The sequence below is a fragment of the Leopardus geoffroyi genome, chromosome C1, assembly GCF_018350155.1.
Source record: "Leopardus geoffroyi isolate Oge1 chromosome C1, O.geoffroyi_Oge1_pat1.0, whole genome shotgun sequence".
NCBI classification, from domain to species: domain Eukaryota; kingdom Metazoa; phylum Chordata; class Mammalia; order Carnivora; family Felidae; genus Leopardus; species Leopardus geoffroyi.
The window spans coordinates 44,862,829-44,880,158 of NC_059328.1; the positions used below are offsets into that span (position 1 = coordinate 44,862,829).

Genomic DNA, 17,330 nt, shown 5'->3' on the forward strand with positions numbered 1-17,330 from the left:
CTCGCGAAGGTCGGGTCACTCCATGGGAGCAGACGCCTTACCTACCCTCTCGGTTCCTGGCAGTCCCAGCCTCGTGCATTCCCAGCAGGGGCCCCAGAAGAGGGTAGGGTCTGCCAATCCCGTGATTTGGAGTGCGTTGTGATTCCTGTGCAGCCTAAGAGGAGGGGAAGCCGTGACTCAGTATTTGTGAAATGTTGGTTTGTGGGGTGATGGAGACCAGACTGGGGCTGTGTGTCTTGGGAAGCGGCGAGTCTCATGAATTGGGAATGAAACCAGAAGGCCAAGGTCATTTGCTGCCACTGCCCGCTCCCACTTCCTAGCTGTGTTCTCATTAACAGGTAATCTATCCTTTCCCATCACCAGCTTTCTAACCTGCAAAAGGGCTACATTAACGCACAGCCCTACTCACCGTCTAGCTTGGGTTGGAAATACAGAGGGAACACCTTTCCACATTCACTGAGTATCGACTATGTGACACACGCTTTGCATCTCTTACTTAATCCGGTTCTCAGAACAATGCCATGCAGTTACCAGGGGAGATGAGATTCTTTCTGTTCTCAAATCTGGATTCTCTACAGCAGCATCCGCTGACCTGTGTTCCACCTGGACCACTTTTCTGTATGAGGTTAGTAGGTAAGGGCTTGGTGGTCCAACATAGTTGCTTACTCCATATTCCCCCAATCAAGCAGGTCTTTCCAGAGCATTTTCCATGGTAACGTGCACCCTTTGGGACTCAGTGGTGCAAAGCAGCCAGGATTGAAAGGGAGAGACTCTAGCCACCCCAGAACGCCAAATTTTATGCTCAGCGGCCTGGAATTGGGCTCGGTGATGTGCGAAGTGCTAGGGTCGCCGTCTCCCCAGACAGGACTTCCCAAGGCAGCCATGCTTAATGACCACACTAATGGGATTTTAATTTTCATCCTGGCGACTCTGGTTTTTGCCCATGTTTAGCAGAAATCTGAACTGCCTGCCACCTGGTTATTCTCAGGCTCCTTCATGCCATTGATGAATAGGCCAAAAAAGAGGTTCTGGTGCTTTCTAGGGTGTTTAATCCTGAGCAACAAAGGGAGAAATGGGGTTTCTGCTAACAACATTGGACAGGGAGAGGTATATCTAGAATCAAGAAGTTCCTCTGTGGAGTCTTCAACATTTTTTTTCCCCCTTTATTTTAATGTTTAAGAGTTATAGAAAAAGAAAGACTATGAAGTCTCTGTACCGGCCAGACCACCAGTGGCTCAGGTCCCTCAGGAGTGAAGATTTAGTGTTTGGCTTGGGTCACTCCGAGAACTCAAGGCTTCGGAGCAGAACGAACGTAATGTTTAAGTCTCTCTTTCTAACTCTCGTGTCACAACGTGTTAGCATGTTGTCCTATAGCAAATCCCCCTCTCCTTCCCCTGTTCCCTTGTGTCGCTTACGTGCCATGGTGGTGGCGGCCTTCACGGTTTTGTCCCCAGGTCTAGCATTAAGAGAATTGCAATAGAGCCAGGAGAGGAGTAAGCATCACCCAGAGACCCTGGACTGCTTGCCCAGGAGAGCCGCTGATGAGTCTCTGGGTTAACCTCTTTATACAGCGGGCAGGCACCCTCCCATGAAGGGAGAGCCTCCTTGGGTGAGACTCCTGTTCTTGTGATAATCGTGGGCAGTTAAAGAGGAGACCGCAAGGCTCTCAGGAGGAGAGGGCAGTTAAGGAGGAGACAGTCTGGCTCCTCAGACCCACTGAAAGGAACACCTTGAGGAAGCAGAGCCCCCTCAGAAACATGGGGCTGGCAGGTGCAGTGGTGGGGCGCCTGGCTCTGGTGCAGACGCGGCGCCATGCAGGGGGACTGCAGGGGGACAATCGCCACTTGTCCTCAGCAGGGCTGCAGCTGCCCCAGCAGTTTCCTCCTGATGCCGGGCTTCCCGGCATCGGTCTGGAGCTTCCCATCAACTTGTTCTCTCTCTCCCCAGTATCTTTGAAATAAACTGAACTTCTACTTAAGATCAGCCAGGATCAGCTTTTGATTCTCGCAGAAGAAAGTCTGACATATAGAAATTGGAATAGTAGGAGTCGTAATAATTAAGAATAATAAAGGAAAACGTGTGTTGAGCACCTACTGTGTGCCAGGCACCATAATTCTATACTAGATCTGCGTTATTTCTTCCTTTCAACAATCCGACACGTTTGGTATAGTTTTACTTCTTTGTTTTGTTCTTTAGTAAAGGAGGTAGCTAAGGCTTACAGGAATTCCAAAGTGTGCGCAAGGCCGCAAGTTAGGAATTTATGTCCACGAAGCTTGAAAGGCGGTAGAGCATAAATCAGATAAGGCCTCGTGTGCCTGAAGAGGCAAGACCACAAAATAATGTCCTAGACTTTTATTATGGGAAATTTAAAAACATGCACGAAAAAAGAAAATAGCATGGGAAACCTCTGGGTACCCACAAAACCAATTTCAGCAAATCGTCAACATACAGGATCGTATAATACGCTCTCTCTCTTTTTTTTTTTTATTTTTTTTAAACGTTCATTCATTATTGAGAGAGACAGAGCACAAGCGGGGGAGGGGCAGAGAGTGAGGGTGACACAGAGTCTAAAACAGGCTCCAGGCCCTGAGCTGTCAGCACAGAGCCCGACCCGGGGCTCAAACTCACCGACCGCGAGATCATGACCTGACCCCAAAGTCAGACACTTAACCCACCGAGCCACCCAGGCACCCCTGATATGCTTTCTACTATTGGTTTCAGTATAGAAGCTAGCTCTACTGAGTTTTCTTGACTGCTGTGAGGTTTAAGAGTGTGGATCTGGAACGGGTTGTATATAGAAGAGCAGAGGTGGTTATAAGTTATATTAAAATTTCAAACTACAGGGGCGCCTGGGTGGCTCAGTCGGTTGAGTGTCTGACTTCGGCTCGGGTCATGATCTTTCGGTTGACAAGTTCGAGCCCCGTGTGGGGCTCTGTGCTGACAGCTCGGAGCCTGGAGCCCGCTTCGGATTCTGTGTCTCCCTCTCTCCCTGCCCCTCCCCCGCTCATGCTCTGTCTCTCTCTGTCTCAAAAATAAAGATAACCATTAAAAAATTTTTTAAATCTCAAACTGCATAAAGTTGAAAACTTACATGGCAAAATGTTAAAATTAAAAGGCAAACGACAGGCTCTGAAATTTATTTGCCATTGCCATGACTTTCAAAAATAGCTTTATGATATGAAGAGCTCATACGTAGCGACAAGAAAATCAACAGAAATAGCAGAAAAAGGGGGTCGAAGGTGTACACATCGTTCCTAGAAAAAGAACCAACAACGGCCATCAAGCTTACGAGTAATCAAAGCAGTGAAAACAGAACAATGCTTTTGAAAGGGCGGACCTACGCCGGCCGACTCCATCTTGTTCTGAGTCTTCTACCTTGAGTGACTATGTCCCCGACGTGGCCCCTTTCCGGAAAATCGCAGAAACCTCAGACCACGCCTCCTCCCCTTGAGTAACCTCCTGCTCACCCGTTCAAACTTCCCAATCAAAACACACCCGGCGACCTGCGTAACAGGACTCTGGCCCTTCCCCAGCCAATCAGGTGAGGCCACGACCCTTCCCCAGCCAATCGGCCGAGGCCACGACCCTTCCCCAGCCAATCGGCTGAGGCCACAGCCATTACCTCACCAACTGCCCCTAGACCCCTATAAAACCTTTGTGCTTTTGAAACTCGCTCTCTCTCCCCGGCATCTCACCGCTACGTCGGTGCAGGTAGGAGATTGAGCTCGAGCTAGCTCGAATAAGGGCTCTTTGCTTTTGCATCGGACTCGGCTCCCTGGAGGTCTTTGGGGATCATGAATTCTGGGCATAACACTTTCACCTATGAAGTGAAGAATTTTAAATGCGGGTGTTCACATTCTGCGGAAGGCGGGGTGATTTAGTATAAACCTATTGGAGGTTAACTTGACAAAGTGTGTTACAGACTTAAAGAAGTTTATATCCTTTGGTTCAAAAATTCTGCCGAGCGAATCTTCTTCTAAGGAAATTAGGAGAGGTGTGGAAAAGATTTCTACATAAAGAATTTCATTATCGCATGCGTGACAAGAGCAAAAATCTTGGGAAAAATTCCAAAGCCTAACAATAAGGGAACGGTTTTGTAAATTATGGTGTGTGCCTAGATAGAACATCATAGAACCATTTTCTGTGGAAAATGGTCATATACGTAAAGTATAATTTCATTTATGTGCCATTTGTCTTTCTCCCTCTACACACACACGCGCACACACACACACGAAAGAAACCTGAAATATACCAGTGTGTTCACAGTGTTATATGTGGATTGCGGGATGGTGGATTTAAACATGTTATTCTTTGTTGTATTTTCTCCTTTTTTTCCATTGTGATCAGAAAAGAAACGCAAGAGAAAGTTGGCTTAAAATAATGTTATCCAGCAAAAGCCTCCATCACCTTTCTCTTATGAACCAGTGAGCAGTGTAAGTGCCTATCTGTTGACACTGACAATGACTGAAGGCGTTTAAAGATTTTTAATCATAATACCGAGTGCTACCAACAACACAGACCTCCGGTCAGGAGTATAATCATCCCCATTATATAGATGACAGAACGGAGGCTCCTAACAGATAAGAGGCTTGTTCCAGAAGCCACAGTTTTCACTGGTGAAGCCAGGGCTCAAGGTAGGCTTGCCTGACACCAGGACGCTGTCCTTCCCCACTAGAAGTCCACACACTTCCCTCCCGTACAACACGCGGTTTCTCCGGCGACAGCCCTTCTAAAGGGAGCCTGCGTCATGAAACAATGTGGGTCAGAGATGTGCGCCGGCCCAATGCTGAGTCCCATCTCGTTCAGTTGTTGGAGTCAACTGGTTGTCAGAAGACTGATTTGAAGAGAAAATCCCAGTTTCCCCGAGGTCGAGGAAAACAGGCTTTTGTTCCTCTTTCATTCAATTAAAAACAGGGAGAAAGCCGGTAAGAGGGCTGAGGCCTCTCCTAAACAAAGCTGCTGACCTTTTCCTAAACAAAGCTTCCGTTATCCATTTTCTCTGCCTCCGTGCCTGACCCAAACCCTGCATGTGGACACAACCTGTTCCTTTAGAAACAACAATGACGTGCGCCGGTTACAAGCCAGGCCTCCAGGTCTGGAGGCCTTTTCCACCTCCTTCTGTGACTGTCCACATCTCCGTGATGCGCTATGAGTTGTTGGTAGTTAACTCGCACAGGGCAACCTCCTTTTCTTTACTCTTTTGGTTCTTTTTTTTTTTTTTTTTTAATTTTTTTTAACGTTTTTTATTTATTTTTGAGAGAGAGAGAGAGACAGAGCATGAATGGGGGAGGGCCAGAGAGAGAGGGAGACACAGAATCTGAAACAGGCTCCAGGCTCTGAGCGGTCAGCACAGAGCCCGACGTGGGGCTTGAACCCACAGACTGCGAGATCGCGAGCTGAGCCGAAGTCGGCCGCTTAACTGACTGGGCCAGCCAGGCGCCCCTACTCTTTTGGTTCTTAAAAGGGAGCCGTGTTTGCTTGGATCCCTTTGGTCTCCACGACCTGCCCGTACCCTGCAGGGTAGAGGGAAGGATTAGCAATCGTGGTGGACAGACTATCATCCTGGTAATGCCAGCCTGTCCTCATGCGTGTCTCCATTGTTTGGCATGGTGCCCTGCACGTGACAGGTCCGCGGTCATCCCTGATGAGTAGCAGTACGAACGAAGGACCATAGCACGGAGCGCAATGGCTGGAAGATCATGGACAAACCCTAGCTGCCACATTGTTACCCTGCCCTCTCTGGCCCTTCGTCTGTGCGTCTATATTACAAAGGGCTTGCGCTAGGTGGTCTCAAGGGTCCCCTCTGGCTCCGACATCTGTGCCTGTGTCTGCAGACTCCTGAAGTGTGCTGGGGCTCAGGGAGGAAAGATGAGCTTCTCAGCATGTGCACAGAATGATTTGATGTGTTCTCCATGTGAGACGAAGAGCCCGTGGACCCTCCCAGGGCTCACTCCGCCCCCTCCAGCACTCCATCTGGGCCCCGTCCGCGTGGCAGTCTGCAACATCTGTCACAAGCACTCCGTGCCGGGATGACTCTTGCCTCAAGTATGTCCTCGGAAAGCCCTGGAGATGGGGAGCTGGCCGGGAGTTTACGTAACTCGATGAGTGGCCAGAAGAATGTCTGCGAAGGGCTCTGATGCTGGGGTGGGTCAGCGTTCTGTGACTGTGCAGGGTGACCCGACGGTGACACATGGTTTGCAAACTGCTCAGGATGAAAAGCCCCTTGATGAAGGGGACAGGAGATGCTGCCTCTATTTCCCGTTTTCTTTGGACCGTCATTGCCCTTTTTAGCCTAAAAAGGAAGGGTTTGGGATAGCTGACCCAAACATAAAGAGTATGAAAAATAAATGAGACAACCAGGATGGAGGGAAAATAAAACTTGCTTCTGCTTGTCCCCTCGGACCCTCTCGGCACCCTTCTCCATCCTGCTGTCCCCCCTGGGGCGCCGACCTGTGGGGACTGCCTCTCGATCCACATTGGGTTTGGCCATGGGGGTTGCCCTCAGGAGGTCAGAGGGAGAGGGAGGGGAGGTCAGAGGGAGAGGGAGGTGAGGACATGAGTGGGCCACGTCCCTGCCACAAAGGAGGTCATCTCTTCTCAAGGTGACCTCAGCCAGACACTCTCTTTCTAGACAGGTGACTGCTTCATCCCCTGGAACCCGCTGTGACTAACTAATCTCTGGCCACTGTGTCCTTCCCCTACCTCCAGCCCATGCCCCTGCAAGTGTCCCATTGTAAATAAACCCTTCTTGAATCACCCTAATTTGAGTGTTCCATCTGTTTCCTGTTAGGACTCTGACTGATATAAAAGGATAAAAAAAAAAAGAGGCAGTTAGAAATACTGCTCATAAATGAAATACAACGGTAATGCCCTGTACATGTGTCCCCCTGTCCCTCCACTAAAAAAGATGCATCAGCACACCTGTTACACTTTTTACCCTGAACTTCCTGGTGACCAAAGCAACAGAACCACAGGACGGGACCTCTAGTCTTATCTCCCCTTTCCGTCAGAGCCCGGAAGACCTTCCTAACTAAAACTCTTACCGTCTCTCTCATAACCTTGTATCATAGATTGAATTGTGGGTCCCCCAAAGGTATGTTCTCGTCTTAACCCCTAGTACCTGTGGATGTGACCTTCTTTGGAAAGAGAGTCCTTGCTGATATAATCATGTTAAAATGAGGTCATACTGGAGTTGGGAGGGGGGCGGCTAATGCCATGACTGGTGTCCTTATAAGAGGGAAATTTGGACACACACACACACACACACACACACGCACGCAGGGAGAGCACCATGTGAAGGTGGAGGCAGGGGTAGGAGTGAAACCTTCGCAGGCGAGAGGCATGGAACCCATCCTCCCTCAGAGCCTCCGGGAGGGGCCGAGCCTGCCGACTCCTTGATTTCAGACTTCCGGCCTCCAGAGCCTTGAGAGAGCACGTTTCTGTCCGCTCCAGCCACCGAGTTTGTGTTAACTTGTTAGGGCAGCCGTAGGGCCACGAACACGCCTTCTTGCGGTGCCAAGGTTCCTCACGATCTGGCCTCACTGCCATTTCCAGCTTCATCTCCCCCCTGCCCCCTGCCACTCAAGCTCACCCTTGTAGCTCTGGTTCTCATATGCACTGCGCCATTTCAGGTTTCTAAGCCTCTGGCTATGGTCTTATTGCTGCCTGGACCGCCTTTTCTCGTTTTCTGGATGCTGCTAAGGCTTTTCGATTCAGTTCAGACGTCACCTTCCCCAAGGGGCCTTCCCTGTCTCTCTCAGCTGTGGTGGGTCCATCTTCTGTGGACATCTGGACGCTCTTGTCACCCGTGGTGGGTAGCTGCCACCTGCATTTGCCTCCCTAGATGGTAACCTCCTCAAGGGCAAGGTCCCATTCCTCTCTGCATCTCCAGGGGCTGGAACAGCCCTGGCGCCCAGTAGAGGCCCCACTGATGTTTATAGAACTGGATGGTTCCTTCGCACGGCATTTGTCCGGAACCTGCGATAAGCCGGGCGCTTTCCTAAGTACTTTGCAGGGATGTCATACGTGGATGAGGAAATCGAGGCCTGAAGAGCACGAAGGTTAATTTGATGTGTCCACCTCGTCAGGCTACAAGCGCAGTTGTTTGGTCTGCCATCAGTCTGGATGTAATAAAGGTATTTTTCAGACGCGATTAACATTTCTATCAGTCAGCTTGGAGTAAAGCAGATTACTCCTCATAATAGGGTGGGCCTTACGTGATCAGTTGAAGGCCAGGTGAAAAAGGACTGAGGTCCCCCATGGAGGAAGGGATTCTGCCTCCAGAATGCCTTTAGACTCAGCGGCAATATCAACTGTTAGCTGAATTTCCAGCCTGCCCGCCTGCCCGCCTGCCCTGTGGATTTCAGACTTGCCAGCCTCCACAGCCGGGGGGGGCGATGCCTTAAAATAGATCTCTCTGACTTTCTCCACATATATCTCATGGGTTCATTTGCTCTGAGGAAGCCTAATAGAGAGAAGCGTGCCCGACATGGTTAACTGGGGTTGACTTTAGGTCTGATATTACAGCCTAGGCTCTTCCGTCCCAGCCTGTTGCCTCTTCACATTGAACGGATAGAGGGGATCCCAGTCGGGGAGGATCCGAACGCTGTGTTTTTTTGTCCATGACACATCTATCTTGAGCAATCAGCTTGGAGCTTTGCGTGAACTGTTGATCAAACGGGTTGTGTATTTACCAAATCTCCTTTTGCTTTTGTCCAGCAAACAGAAATGTTTACTCCCTTAAAAAGCACAAATGCTAAGTGGGGCAATATGAGGGGAACACCCAGTCCTTTAAAGACGCGGAGATTTTCGTTGGCAGAACATTAAAAGTGAGAGATGTTGCTTTCAGGTCTTAAGAGCAAGGCCATTTTTCATCTCTGTGTCATACTGTGGCTCTGCAGCTCAGAAACAGCAGCACCACCCAAACGTCCACTCCCATGTGGATCGCTGTCTGCCTTCCAGAGAATTCCATCCCAGGACGGGACCCGTGTGATGGCGAGCCACCGAGAAAGGCAGGCGGGGGAACTGCCCTTTAGTGGGAAGCTAACATTTCTTTTCTCTTTTTTACCTTAAGCCTTACTAGCCCTTAAACGGGCTTATGCCATTCTGCGAATGACTAAGCAGAGCCCAGAGGGAAGTGGCAGCTTGCTTTGATGGAGAAACATATTCAAGACGTAATTTGTGAACATCTGCTCTGTGCCAGGCACTGGGCTGAGTGCTGAGGATTCCATGGTGAATAAGAATGACCGGCTCTGTCCTTGTGCCACTAACATCCAAGTGAGACAGAAAGGATGAGACACCTAAGAATCACACCCGTGCAAGCAGTGTGACTGTTACCAAATACGGAGCTGGGCTTCGAACCGGTGGAAGGCTTCAAATCCCAGAAGCGTCCTGTGCTCATTTCTTTTGGGGCTGCCCCTGCCTCATCGTGCTCATTATTCTGGTGCCTCCTTAGACTATTGTCACTGAAAAAATTCCCGTTGAACCCAGCAGGTCTTAGTAAGATGATTTGCTTCTCTTTAGTCATAGGAGATTTGGGGGCGGTTGAAAGGTTGGAATCCCGGCTCCAATCCTTACTAAGTGTGCAACTTTGGACAAGTCCCGTGACCTCCCTAAATTTCATTGTCCTCATCTGTGGTATGAAGTTGAGCTGAGAGCCTGAATGGGAATGTGCTTTGTAAACATTAAGAAGTTCTCCAAATGCTGGAGATGATGAAACAAACAAACAAACAAATTAACAATCGTCTGCCTAACCCTCTTGATGAATAGCTGGGAAGTATTCTGAATAGTACAAGAGTGATAGCCAGGGTGAGGGTTTTCCTTGTATAAAACATGCCTCAGAGTCTTTAAGCAAATTAATAACACCAGACTGGAAAAAAATAAAATAAGGGTTTACAGTCTATAGAAAGTTTAACTTAGTTTTCTAGTATTTCAAACCTCATTTCCCTATAAGTGAGTATTTCCTTACAATGTGTTAGTTACAATAATGCTTCATTTACCAAGGCAGGGAAAAGAGAGCAAGCATGAGGTATCTCACCCACTAGGCTGAGAGCAAGGGGCTCTGTGTTTTAAATTCTCGCATAGAAACTTCTCTTTCCTTTTCTTTTAGGTGAGGGAGCCGTCGCCTATAAACCTTTGCCCGCTGACCACAGCTCCATCCCGAAAAATCCTGGGTGATGAGTACAAATACCTAGCATCTTTATGTTCTAGAGTTGTTACGCTTTATTTCCTGAGTTGTTTGGGGGTCTTTGTGGACAGCCTACAATGTAGTCACTAGGTTCAAAACAATGTAGCTAAGCCACATCTCCTTCCTCTCTTGCCGTGGTGTCCTCAGCACAGAGTAACTGTTCAATAAATGAGAGCCATTGTTAACACAGTAATAAATACTATTGTTATTTTTACTGCTATTCTTAGGTCATCAGTGAATATGTGGCAATCGGGACCCCGGCCAAAAAGGATCTGTGAATGGAAAACAAATTTAAAAAACGTGTGTCCTTTTAGGTCCTCATTCACAGCCTGTGTTTTTGTATGTGACACAGAGTTCTAATGTGTGTAGCACTTAGGCACAGAGGATTAGACATAGCAGAATCTTCCTATGATGAAAGGAAAAAGTATGCCTGTTTCTATCTGCCAGAGACTGAAATGTGATTTTACTAGCAGGGTGTGATTTGGGGCAGCATGTCTCTAGGATCTTTTATTTTATTCTTAATTTTTCATTTATTTATTTGAGAGAGAGAGAGAGAGAGAGAGCGAGCGAGCAAGCGTGAGCGGAGGAGAGGGGCAGAGGGAGAGAGAGAAACAGTCCTAGGCAGGGTCTATGCTCAGCGTGGAGCCCGATGCGGGGCTTGATCCCATGACCGGGGGATCATGGCCTGAATCAAAATCAAGAGACAAGACCCTCAGCCAGCTGAGCCACCCACAGGCGCCTCGAGCCTCTTTTGTTTTAAAAGATAAAAGACAATGATTTATATTAGAAATAATATCCCCCGTCTTATGGTGATGATAATACCCATTCTACAGAGTTATCAGTGAGGGAAACGGCTAGTGTTTGCACAGCTCTTTGTATTGCACGGGGTCCCTTCATCTACCTGGTGGCTGTCAGTCCCCTGAGGGCACTGAGTGATCCGTGCCTGTGTCCCGACTTGACCAGCGAGCCAAAGCAGGCCTGGGGGGGGGGGGGGGGGGGGACGGGAAGTGATGCTTCTGGGGCTACTCTGTTCATTAACGAGACAGCTGGGATTACAGTCCAGCTTCACTTCCTTCCATCTACTCTGTTGCTCTTAAGTGCGATTATTATGACCTCAAATATGGTAGAATATGGCTTTAAAAAGGGGGGGCCCTTGAGGAGGTGGGGTGATGAGTGTGGAAGACGGTCAGTAGTGTCAGCCTTATTATGCCAGTCGGCAAAGTACCCCTATGTAGTAGCACATGAGGGCATTCACAGGAGGAAAACAGTATGGAGTTTCCTCAAAAAACTCAAAATAGAACTACCCTACGACCCAGCAATTGCACTACTAGGCATTTATCCACGGCTTACGGGTATGCGTTTTGAAGAGACGCAGGCATCCCAATGTTCATAGCAGCACTATCAACAATAGCCAAAGTATGGAAAGAGCCCAAATGTCCATCGATGGATGAGTGGATAAAGAAGATGTGGTACATATATACAATGGAGTATTACTCGGCAATCAAAAAGAATGAAATCTTGCCTTTTGCAACTACATGGATGGAACTGGAGGGTATTCTGCTAAGTGAAATCAGTCAGAGAAAGACAAGTATCATATGACTTCACTCATATGAGGATTTTAAGAGACAAAACAGATGAACATAAGGGAAGGGAAACGAAAATAATATAAAAACAGGGAGGGGGGACAAAACAGAAGAGACTCATAAATATGGAGAACAAACAGAGGGTTGCTGGAGGGGTTGTGGGAGGGGGGATGGGTAAGGGGCACTAAGGAATCTACTCCTGAAATCATTGTTGCGCTATATGCTAATTTGGAGGTAAATTTTAAAAAGTAAAAAATAAAATAAAAAAACCCAAATGGTTTTTATAATGTAGAATTATGACAAAGGATTTAGAACAAAGTACACATGTATAAGACTCATTTATTTCCCAAGGTTTGGTTGTGCAAAATTAAGTTATTTTGTTATTTTGGTTTTTGGAACTAAAGACAAGGCCACATTCTGGTGGGCAGGGTAGGTTTTTCTTTTGAAGACAATAACTGATTTCATGATTAGGCATTCTGGGAATCATTAATTCTGGGACAGAACACGAGCGAAACTTTGAATTGGGTCCGAAAGGTTTTGGCTCCAGGCTTTGAGTTGGGGCAGGAGGGCTGAGACGACGTTGATGGCGGCGGGAACGAGGGTAGGGGGGTAAAGTGGGCTGAAGAATGGCCCCCAACGATAGTAGGTCCTAATTCCCGAAACCTGGAGATGGTTTCTTATTTGGAAAGAATTTTTGCAGCTGTGATTAAGTTAAGGCTGTTGAGATGGAGAGGTTGTCCTGGATTATCTGGGTGGGCCTTACGTTCAATCACACGTACCCTTTTAAGAGGCAGGCAGAGGGAGATCTGAGGACACACGGAAAGGGAGGAGGCAATGCGTGTAGGAGGCAGAGATTGGAGTCATGCAGCCACGTGTCAAGGAATACCGACAGCCACGAGATGCTGGGAGAGGCAAGGAACACATTTTCCCCTAGAGCCTCTGGAGGGAACGTGGTCCTGCTTACACCTTGAGCTTGGTCCAGTGACAACGATTTCAGATTTCTGGCCTCCAGAACTGTGAGGAAATACATTTCTTTGTTTTAAAACCATCAAGCTTTGTGGTCATTTGTTACAGCAGCTGCAGGAAACTAATACAGGGGCTTAGAGAATAGTAAGCTGCCCTCGGCCATGGAGAGGCAGTGCACGCCCCAGCCGGAACTGGAACCTCCAACTTCACCGGTGATGGTAATGGCAGTTGCAACACTGAGATAAGCTGGTTCTGGAGCAGCCAATATCCGTGGTGGGATCAAGGGAGTGAATCTGAATCCCAGCACCACTAGCAAGGGATGAAGGAGCTGGGAGTCCTCCAGGACCACGAGGGAGGCCACCCTCTTGCAGAAGCAGGGTGGGGCGTCAGGGTCTGTCACAGGTAGAGACAGTGGCTCCCGGCAAAGCAGAGACTATTTAACCTGGAGGCAGTAGAATGTCTAATGGCAAGTGCAGGGCCTGGACACTTGCAGGGCTTGGAGCTTGAGTTGAAATGAAACCTGTATCCCATATATCTAAATATTTAAAGCTCATCAATCGACCCAATAAACTATTACATGTCGCGATAACAAGTTTTTAAAAAATGTTAAATTGCTGTTTTTATATGTAGTCTTAAAACCACATTTAGTTTTTATTTTTTAAATAATTTTATTTGTTTTGAGGGCGAGACAGAGAGACAGAGAGCAGGGGAGGGGCAGAGAAAGAGGGAGGGAGGGACTCTCAAGCAGTCTCTGTGCTGTCAGCACAGAGCCTGATGTGGGGCTCGATCCCATGAACTGTGAGACCATGACCTGAGCTAAAATCAAGAGCCAGACACTCAACCGACTCAATGGCCCAGGCGCTCCTAAAACGACATTTAAAATGTAGTTTTTCAATGAGTGAAAGTTGGCAAAGTATAAAAGATGACTGGATTTAATTATTATTGAACATATCTGAGTGTTCTGTTGGTGAGCCCATGTTTGGAGGAGTGAAAAAACTAAGACATATGTAATTCATAAATTTGTATGTCATTATTCCATTAAATGAATTTTTCTTGCCTCCATTTCTGTAAAATTAGCAATCATGTCGTTATGTCTTTTGGGGGCATTGGCTCCTTTATCGTTACATAATGCCCTTTTTGGTCTGTGATAACTTTCCTTGCTTTGAAGTCTGCTCTGTCTGAAATTAATGCAGCTACTTGTGTTTTCTTTTGATAGCATTGGCATAAAAATGGACCAAATGTGTGAAAAAGAGGCTGGAGAAGGGAAACAGATGAGATGAGACCAGTGATCCCTTGTTTTCTGCCTGGAAGCACTTCTGGGGCTGTGGAATAGGGTTGAGCATGCCAGGCAGACCATGGCAGTCTCGCTGAGTTGAGGAGTCAGAGATCAGAGTTCAGGGAGGTAGACTTTGCTGGAATTTGCAGAGCAGAGTACCAGAGAGGAGGAAACTATGCAGAGGAAAAGCTCCGGATATCTGCACATCCTCTTGAGTCTGTTGCTGAATATTGAGCTGCATATGCATAGGGGCATCTCTATAAAGCCAAGAAAAGGATGACTAGAGAAGCAATAAATAGGACTATTTCCAAAGCTTGTAGCACTCAGAGATGTCTGTAACCAGAGTAGAGAGATCTCACTGAACACCCAAGGCATTCGGTAAACACCAGAAGGGTCACCCCTTATTAGAAGTACTTAAACTAGTCCTCAATAAAGCCTACTCTATAAAGTTTGAAACATTCCTGAAAGGATGAAGTGGATTCACAAGTAACGTAGATGGCTGCCAGAACAAAGCCTAACACTCTTCAGAGGAAGACAACAAAACCCAGCACACAACAATGCCCATGATCCAATTAGACATGTAAAGAAGCAGGAAATTGAGATGAAAAAAAGAGAAAAAAAGCCAATAGAAACATACCCAGAAATGACCCAGATAATGGAATGAACAGATAAGAACTTTATAATAATTATAAGCATGTTCAAGTCTTTAAAGGGAAACAAGGATACAATAAATATTGAAATGAAAGGTATGAAAAAACCAGTGAAATAGAACTTTTACAGATAAAAAAGTATATTTTTAAGTAAAAAAATGTCACATCTAATGGGATTAACACAGAGTAGACCTTATGGAAGTTAACATTCTTGAGCCAATAGGCTGTCTGCGTTGGTTTACTTAGGCCACCATAACAAAATGTCACAGACTGGGTGGCTAACACGACAGGAGTTTATTTTCTCACAGTTCTGGAGGCTGAAGTCCAAGATGCTTTCAGGCTTGGATTCAGGTGAGACCTCTCTTCCTGGCTTACAGACAGCTGCAGTCTCATTGTGTCCTCACATGCCCTCTTCTCTGTGTTCCCACACATACACAGAGATCTCTGGTGTCTCTTCCTCTTCTTATAAGAACACCAATCTGATTGGACTAGGGCCCCACCTTATGAGCTCATTTAACCTTAATTACCTCCCTGAAGGCCCCATCTCCAACTATAGTCACACTGGATGATAGGGCTTTACCAGATGAGTTTGGAGGGGACAAAGTTCAGTCTATAACACGATCCAAACTAAAGCAAGGAGAGAAAAAAACGCTTAAAGGGAAACACAGAACCTCAGTGACCCTGAGACAAAACAAATTATCCATGTAATCCATGTATCCATGAAATACCAGAAAAGGGAGAGGAAAAGAATACTTAAAGCAATAATGGCTGAAAAGTGTTCCAGATATGATAAAAAATATATAAACTCACAGATTCAAGAAACTCAATGATTTCCAAGCAGGACACACACACATACACGCACCACCAAGACATTATAACCACATTGCTAAAATCCAGGGATCTGGAGATAAAGAGAAAATCTTAAGAACAGAAAGAAAAACAAGATATTCTGTAAAGAGAATAATAATAATAATTCTTGTGGGCTACATGAACGATTTTAAATTAGTTTTATTAAACTTAAAAAGTTTAAGGAGGTAGAGCCTCAAAATATCTCTCGCCAAGTGAATATTTATTAATTTAAAGAAAAAAATAGAGGGTCACCTGGGTAGTCCAGCCCTGCATCTGACTCTTAATTTTGGCTCAGGTCATGATCCCAGGGTCGTGGGATTGAGCCCCCCATCGGGCTCTATATTGAGGATGGAGCCTGCTTGAGATTCTCTCTCTCTCTCCCCTCCCCCCTGCTTCTCTCCCCCACTCACTTGCTCTCTCTCTCTCTCTCTCTCTTTCAAAAAAAAAATCTATAAAGGAAAAAATAGAAAACTTTATCATAGAGAAGCATGGATGACGCCACCTTAACCAAGAAATAACGGTATCCTGTAAGGTATCCTGTAAGGTATACTATCATGTACCCCTTGAAATGATATACCAATAAGGGCACCTGAAGTATTCTTCCCAGTAGCACATAACTTCAATTTAATCATGGAACAACTTACACAAACCCAAACTGTAAAATAACTGGCTGGTACTTTTTAAGGTCTCAAGGTCATCTGTCCTAGCCAGCTCAGACTGCTATAACGAATTACCATAGACTGTTTCATAGCTGAAACAACAAACATTCAAACCTCACTGTTCTGGAGGCTGGCAAGTCCAAGATCAATGCCCCAGCAGATCCGATGTCTGGCGACAAGCTGCTTCCTGGCTTGCAGAAGGCTGTCCTCTCTATGTATCCTCACGTGGCGGTGGGGAGAGAGAGGAAGCCAGCTCTCTGGTGTCTTTCTATAAGCACACTAATCTCATCATGCTCGCCCCACCCTCACCACCTAATTACCTGCCAGAAGCCCCACCTCATAATTCCATCCCTCTGGGATTTAGGGTTTCAATACAGGTATTCTGGGGGGTAGACAGTCACAATCATAAATCATGATTTATGAAAGGCAAGGAGTGGCTGAGGGTCTGTCACAGATTGGACGAGACCAAGGAGGCATGACAGCTAAATGCGACGCAGCAGCTTACAGTAGATTCTGGAATGTAAAAAAGGATATTAGTGAACTGAACCGGTGGGTCCACATAAAGTCTGCAGTTTAATTAATAGTATTATGCCAGTGTTACTGTAAAAAAAAGTTTTTGAGGAGGGCCTGGGTGGCTCATTCTATTAACCAACTGACTCTTGATTTGGGCTCAAGTCATGATCTCAGGTCTTTGAGTTTGAGTCCAGTGTCACGCTCTGTGCTGACATAGCAGATGGACGGAGCCTCTGCCCCTCCTCGGCTCACACGCACTCTCTCTCTCTCTCTCTGTCTCTCAAAATAAATAAACTTAAAAAAAAAAGTTTTTGATAATTGTACCATGGCTATGTGAGCTGTTAACCTTAGGAGATGCTGGGTGAAGGATCTACGGGAACTTTCTGGACTATTTTTTGCAATCGTTCGGTAAGTCTAAAATTATCTCAAAATAAAAAGTTAAAAATAATTGTTCCCACAGAACAAAACATCTTAATGCCCAGATTGCTTCATTGGTGAACACTACCAACCATTTAAGACAGAAATAATACCAATTTTATATACATTTTTTTTTAGAGGAAAAGGGAATACTTTCCACCCCATTTTATAAGCCTAATATTATCCTGATACTAAAAGTAGACATAGCTATTATAAGAGAAGAAAATCTAA

At 46.4% G+C, this 17,330-nt stretch overlaps 1 long non-coding RNA gene across 1 annotated transcript; it reads left to right on the top strand.

Annotated features, from left to right (window-relative positions):
• Nucleotides 1-3,662: 3,662 nt before the first annotated feature.
• Nucleotides 3,663-9,742, top strand: LOC123597951. Its single transcript, XR_006712319.1, has 2 exons — nucleotides 3,663-3,711; nucleotides 9,074-9,742. It is a non-coding gene; the product is annotated as an uncharacterized LOC123597951 (long non-coding RNA).
• Nucleotides 9,743-17,330: the final 7,588 nt, after the last annotated feature.